Source organism: Panthera tigris, chromosome A3, assembly GCF_018350195.1.
Source record: "Panthera tigris isolate Pti1 chromosome A3, P.tigris_Pti1_mat1.1, whole genome shotgun sequence".
Taxonomy (NCBI): Eukaryota; Metazoa; Chordata; class Mammalia; order Carnivora; family Felidae; genus Panthera; species Panthera tigris.
The window spans coordinates 137,036,748-137,043,511 of record NC_056662.1 but is presented as its reverse complement, the minus strand read 5'-3'; the positions used below and the strand labels follow the sequence as shown (position 1 = coordinate 137,043,511).

Below are 6,764 nucleotides of genomic sequence, written 5' to 3'. Positions count from 1 at the left end.
GGCGGGGCGGGGCGGGGCGGGGGCGGGGGCGGGGGCGGGGCCCCACTGGGGGGCGGGGCGACGGCGGCCTCTGAACCGCAGATGAGCGAGCGCCCGGGAGGAAAGAGGTTTCCGGGGGTTGTTTCTCAAGTGAGGTTTTATCACTTATATTGTAGCCAAGTCTCATTATGGAATCATTACTCAGAATTGCTCTTGCCTTTGTCCCAACTATAAAATAAAAGCTTAAACATGATAATCGTCAAGTACCAACAATGGTAGTGGGCTCTTGAATTACTGTCTTCCTTTGAATTTCTGTCTGGAAAAGAACCCACGTGACTCTAGCCAATAGTCCTGTAAATGGCAATAAAATCTATGTTCCTTTCCACTACTGTCCAAGCAGGGACAATTTTGCTTGCTGCAAACGCAGGTTTCGGGGAAAGGAAAAGTCCTCTAGACCTGACAGGTGAGCGCCTGGTGTTATTGTGTTGCCTTGGTTTCTCCAGGAGCTTCAGGTGTTACTGCCCAAACTTACCCCAAACCTAGTGTCTTGCGAAAACAAATATTAAGTGTCTCACGTTTCCCGTGGATGAGGACTTTTTTGGGGTTAGCCAGACCCTCGTGCCTATGGGCGGGATCCGGCTCATTGTCCCTTGGGCCCCTCTGCTGGGCAGCTCTCAACACAATGGCTGGCTGTGTCAGAGTCGCGAGGAAGGGCCAGAGCAGGACCGTGATGGTCCTTTGTGACCTGGTCTGGGAAGTGATGTGCCGTCCCATCACTATATTCTGCTCACAAGGAGTGAGCCACCATGTCTAGTCCAGCTCAGGGAGGGGATTTCACCGGATGGGGAGGCAAGGTCCACTGGGAGCCATTCCAGAACTGTCTGCTATGATCACCTGTGCTGCTTCTCCGCTCTGTGCGTCAGAATCCCTAGTAAAAAGTAAACCTCTTCCTGTTTCAAGAATACAACACGTGAGCACATACAGAAGACCCAGCTGAGGTTGTGGGAGCAGTTCTCCAGGGGCCTCCAGTGTTCCTTGTGTCTTGTGAGTGAGGCCGCCAGTGTTCTGGACCATGTTTTTGTTTTTTAAATTAAGTATTATTTTTTAATATTTATTTTTGAGACAGAGAGAGACAGAGTATGAGCGGGGAAGGGGCAGAGAGAGGAAGACACAGAATCTGTAGCCGGCTCCAGGCTCTGAGCTGTCAGCACAGAGCCCAGTGCGGGGCTCTAGCTCATGACCTGAGCTGAAGTCAGATGCTTAGCCTGAGCTACCTAGGCGCTTCAAGTTAATTAATTAATTCTTTAATGTTTATTTAGTTTTAAGAGAGAGAGGGAGAGAGAGAGCGTGAGCAAGTGGGGCAGGGGCAGAGAGAGAGAGAGAGAAGAGAGAAACAGAAGATCTGAAGTGTGCTCTGTGCTGACAGCAGAGAGCCTGACATGGGGCTTGAACCCATGAGCCTTGAGATCATGACCTGAGCCGACGTGGGATGCCCAACAGACTGAGCCCCCCAGGCGCCCCTGGACCATGTTTTTGAGGATGTTTGCCTAGAGCCTTCCAGAGCAATGGGCAGGCACGGTTACAAGCCAGCAGGACGGAGGTGATGTCCCCCTCCAGAGGGAGGGGTGGCAGCTTCCTGCCCACTCAAGAGGGCTTGGGTTCCCTAAATTCACAGGTCCTATCCTGGAACCACCTGCTGCACACAAAGGTGTTACCTGGGTCTCGTCACTTGCTCTGTGGGGACTGGAGCTTGGGACTCAGACCCATGCCAACACTGGCCGCTGCTGAACTGTAGGTCTGGTGGGGGGGGGGAGGCAAAGCAGCAGACCCCTGCTGGAGGCCCCCTGCCATCCACAGGGTCGGGAAGATGTGGGGCATCTCAGTGCGCAGACCCTCCCTTGTGCCGGGGGCAGATCCAGTCCTTGGGGTCCTGTGGCTGTGGCTGGGCAGGGCCCTGCAGGGGCCCCAAGCCTTGAGGTGCACAGCCTCACGGCCATTGTCTCTGCCCCAAGACTGTTTTCCGTCCCTGCAAGGAGCCCCTGTTCTGTCAGCCCGACGGTGGGTGAGACGCGTGCACCTGCCTTCCTTCCATGGGCTCTTCTGGCCCCTGCGTAGTCCATGCTGAGCCCCGGCACCCCTCGGGGCCTCCGTTTCCTCACTTGGAGGTGAGGAGGGCGGGGGTCAACACCTCTGTGCTCTCACGTCGCCTCCAAGTGTCCCGAAGTTAGGGGGAGCTCAGCAGGTCCAGCCCTCCTGTCACCTCCCACACTCAGCTGTGCTCAGACAGCCGGGGAAGGCACACCGGCCTTCGGCCTTCGTACCTGCTCCTGCGGGATTACGATCGGTGCAGAGCACGTCTGATAGGATGTCAACCCCCGGGCGTGAAGTCAGAACCACTGCCCCTAATTGAATGCCCCGACTTTTCAAGAAGGGGCCTCTTGTGCAGACTGCAGAGTCTGATTTGCAAAGTGGGGGGTGGGGGGGGCGGTGTGGTTGAGGACAGAGCCGGGATTGATGAGGTGTCGCACTGAGGCGTGACCGCGGAGCTGCGGCGCAGTCTCCTCGGGGCCCTGCGAGAGGCTGGGCGGAGACGGGGCGGGGGGAGCAGAGCGCGGCCCGGATCCGCGTGTCCACACTGCCATCCAGCGTCCGTCGCAAGCAGCGCAGGCAGGAGCTCTTTAGGATGGTGAGCGCGTGTGTGCGTGTGCATGCGTGTGCATGCGTGTGCGTGTGTATCAGGGAGGGGAGGGAAGCGGAAGGAGGGGAGGGGAAGAGAGGGGAGAGGAGGGAGGGCGGGGGAAGAGAGGAGAGGGGAGGGAAGGGGGAGGGGACGGAGGGGAAGGGAGAGGAGGGGAGGGGTGAGCAGTGAGAGGCGGGGGTGGGGGGGTGGAGATGCTGCGGAACAAAGGCTGGCAGGCAGGGGGGGGAAGGAGGGGCTGCGGTCCCCAGAGGTGCTGTGCCCTTCAGAAAATCCTCCACCACGTGATTCGTCCACGTGACTCCTCCTCCGCCGGCGTCCCCAGGTCCCCAGGGCTGTGGCCGCCATCTAGAGCCGCCAGACAAAAGCCCAGTCAGAAGAATGGGTGGTTCTGAGTGTTGGAGGAGGATAAGCTCTAGGCCCGGGATGCGGTTAATCTCTGGTCTCCAGGTCCCGGAAGCACCTGCACAGAGCTTGGTCCAGGCCCAACGGGAGGGTGACCGGGGTGTTTCTGCGGGGCAGCTGGGGTTCCTGTCCACGGTCCCTCTCCCCGGGCAGCCCCGTGTCACGTTCCTGCCTCTCTCATGCCTGCACGGCCGCTCTCGCTCTCCGCCCACGCGGGTGGCTACCCCTGGAGACTGTTTGGATGGCGGGCCCACCTTGCTTCCTGGGGGGACTGGGTGGCAGGTGAGGACCAAGGTTGGTCACCAGGCACAACCCAGTTTAATCCAGGAAATCCAAAGCGAGGGTGCCAGGTGTTTCTTAGCCATAAGCAAGACCATGTGAGTCTCTCTAATTTAAGCAGAGAGGGGATTTGTTGAAAGGTTTTTGGGAGTTCGTGGGAATTTTGGAAAGACTGGAGAACCATCCTGGGGGCTGCGTGGAAGGGAACGGAGCCCACAGATCATGCTACAGATGGGCCTGCTGGGTCCGTCCGTGGCTGGCAGCTGCCGCCGTGGGCGCCGTGCAAGCAGGCTGTAGCCACTGCGTTGGTACCTCACTAGCTCCCCATCCAGAGTCTGGAGGGGCAGGTCTGCTCGGGTACCTAGTGTTCTGGGGCCAGTTTGTGGGTCTGCACAGGTTGTGCACTGCACAAATCCAGAGGCACCATTCATGGAACATGGTGGCTGGCATGTGTCTGTGCTATGAAGCTATGAAGGGGGCCGGGAAGGTGCAAGGCTCTCAGGGTCTCTGGCGGGAGCCATACTGCTTTCCAAGGATGAGCATGTACCAAACACACGCATCAGTTAGCTTCTGCTTGTGCGGCGGCCCACCCCAAAGCTTAGTGCCTCTAAGCAGTGACCAAGTCTTTCCCCATTAACTGTGATTCTAGGGGTCAGCAGTTTGGGCTGAGACCAGCTGGATGGGTCTTCTGGTCATGGCTGGGCTCACACGTCTCCCGGCAGCTGCCGGAGTGGCTGGGGTGGCTGGTCTAGGACGCCTTGGCCGGCGGGCTTGCTCGCTCTGCAACCGGTTCTCATCCCCGAGGGACCAGCCTGAGCGTGTTCCCAAGGTGGCCGTTCCAAAAAGCGAGAGTGGGCCCACAAGCTTTCCTGAGGCCTAAGCGGCGAGCCGGAACAACATGGCTGTCGCTGTCTAAGGCCAAGTAAGTCGGAAGGTGAGTCCGGATTCAAGGGGAGGGTCGACCGGAGGAGCTGTGAACGGGTGTAGAGGATTGTGGCTGCGTCTGCCATCTGCCGCTGGCAGGAAAGCGGCCAGATGTGGCCCAAAATAAGGGCCGAGGTCCATGGTGGCGGGGGAGGGGGGAGAAGGAAGGGCATGGCAGGGGGTCAGCGTGGGATCCGGCCCGTGTGGGCAGAAGGGACAGCACGGGAGGAGACCAGCAAGCTGGACGCTGGATCTGTTCCTTTGTCCCTTTCTCTGAAGGTCCAGCAGGCACTGGGGCAGGGCATGTGCTCAGAAGCCTCTTCGGGGCCTGGGAGGAGGTGGGGGCACGAGGCGGGTCTCAAGGCAGAAGTTTCTAGCATTGCCCGGGGCTCAGGCACAGCGGGCTGCTCCTGGTGACCGTGTCCTGCCCCCCCCCCCCCCCCATCAGGCTGTGGTGCGCCAAGCCCTGGTGGCCCCGAGGGGCCCCTCGCCTCCTCGACAGACGGCACTGAATCAGCGCCCGAGGCCGGGGTGCCGTTTCTCCAGTCCCCGTTCGCACTGCCTCTGGGCCGGTTGCCCTGATCCCAAACCTGTCTCACCCGTCACCCCTGGGAGGCTCCCCTGCCGGGATCAGCCCTCTATCACCGTGTGACAAATCACCCTACGCTTCAGCAGCTCGTGTGTGTGGTCTCGCACAGTTTCTGTGGCCCAGGAGCGTGGGGGCAGCTGAGCGCGGTGGTTCTGGCCAGGGCTCCTCCTGGGTGGCCCTCGCGCCTCTGGGGGAAGGACCCTCGGTTGCCCGCATCCGGGGCCCCTGCCGGGCTCGTCGCTGGCTCGGGGCTGGTCCGGCCTCACCGCTCTGCCTGCTCTTGGTGTCCTCACCCCCCCCCCGCAGAGCCGACTGCAATCGCATGTGCCGTGGTGGACGAGGCTCTGGGCTGCCACACGTGGCCACCGAGCACGTGGAATTTAGCTAGTGAGACAGGATGTAAATTTAAAATTTCATCGAACTTCTATTAAAAACATTTAAATGTTTTTCCAAAGTTTGTTTATTTTTGAGAACGAGAGAGAGAGCGTGCGTGTATGGGCCAGAGCCAGCGGGGGAGGGACAGAGAGGGAGAGAGAGAGTCCCAAGCAGGCTCCACACCGCCAGCCCGGGGCTCGAACTCACAGACCGGGAAATCATGACCTGAGCGGAATCATGACCTGGAATCAAGAGTCCGATGCTCAACTGACCGAGCCACCCAGGCGCCCCGTGAGTTTAAATTTTAGGTATGATTTTAAGTAACCGGCGGCTGGACGCTGCGGCCTGTAGACCCTCGCCCTCCAGGTGTGGTCGCCCACCTGCCTTCCAAGCGTCGCCTGCTGCGCGTCAAGGTCCCAGCGCCTCTCGAATCTGCAGTCAAAACTCGCCTTTGAGCCGACTCCCCAGTGGCCCAGACGCACAGCAGACTTGGGGAGCTGGGCTCCAGGCGTGGACGGGCGGGTCGGGCGGCCTTGGCCAGCCCCTGAGCATCCCTCTTGGCTGTTCTCTGTGCCGGGGCCTAGACTCAGGTCATGGGTAAAGGGATTATCCGGACAGGGTCCCAGGGTCACATCTGTGAATTTGATGCACCATCTGCTACGTACAGAGGGACAGGATGTGGCCCGTGTTCTTAAGAATCGCCTCTAGAAGGGTAGACAGACGTGTCAGCATGGACCTGAGGACGTGGGCACCGGGGAGAGGCCGGGAGCTTCCCGGAGGTTCCATCAGGGAGAGCTGGGGGGCAGGAAGGCAGAAGGGCAGGCCAAGCCTGGTGAAGAAAACCAAGGACCGTGACAGACTCCCACACCGCACTACCCGCTCCCCGGGCCTCCCAGGCCACGTGATTGGGACCCCCCTCCCCGGACGCTCTGAGCTGCTCCTGCTCCCGTTCCCTGGCTCAGGACTCAGGTGGCCTTGGACAGATCTTCTTCCTCAGGAGCTCAGTTTCTGCACCTGTGAGGCAGGACCCGCCTGCTGTCCAGGGTGGCGTGGCCACGAGGGCCAGCCGCCATGTACCTGTGCTGTTCCCGCCTCATGGAGACCTCTTCCTCCAGACCATGGGCTCCAGGGCAGGGACCTGAGTCTGCCGCCGGCCACCAGGGGCAGCACCGCTTATCAAGGTCCACGAGGTCACATGAAAACTCCGGGGGCGCCTGCATTTTCCTGGGGCCGAGAGACCTTCCCCTCTGACGAATCCCCCAAAGGCTGTCATCTCCAGAAGCATTGCCGGGTGTGCAGAGTACATGCATTTGCAGGAACCTTCTAGAGACAAGACTGAGTGATAGCTGGCCAGGCCAGGAGCGGGAGGCCACTCACTAGGCACGGTGGGGGTGGGTGTTTGTGGGAGGACCGGGATGTGGGTCTCCAGCAAGGCTCCGTGAGACTCCTTGGCTTCTCCAGGAAGAGTGCTCCACCTCCCAGCCGCCTCCCCCCGTTGCCCTTGTGACATCACAC

At 60.2% G+C, this 6,764-nt stretch overlaps 1 long non-coding RNA gene across 1 annotated transcript; it reads right to left on the bottom strand.

Moving 5' to 3' along the window:
* Nucleotides 1-5,454: 5,454 nt before the first annotated feature.
* LOC122237455 lies at nucleotides 5,455-6,728 on the bottom strand. Its single transcript, XR_006216063.1, has 3 exons — nucleotides 6,327-6,728; nucleotides 5,630-6,078; nucleotides 5,455-5,491 (listed from the first exon to the last, which is right to left on the bottom strand). It is a non-coding gene; the product is annotated as an uncharacterized LOC122237455 (long non-coding RNA).
* Nucleotides 6,729-6,764: the final 36 nt, after the last annotated feature.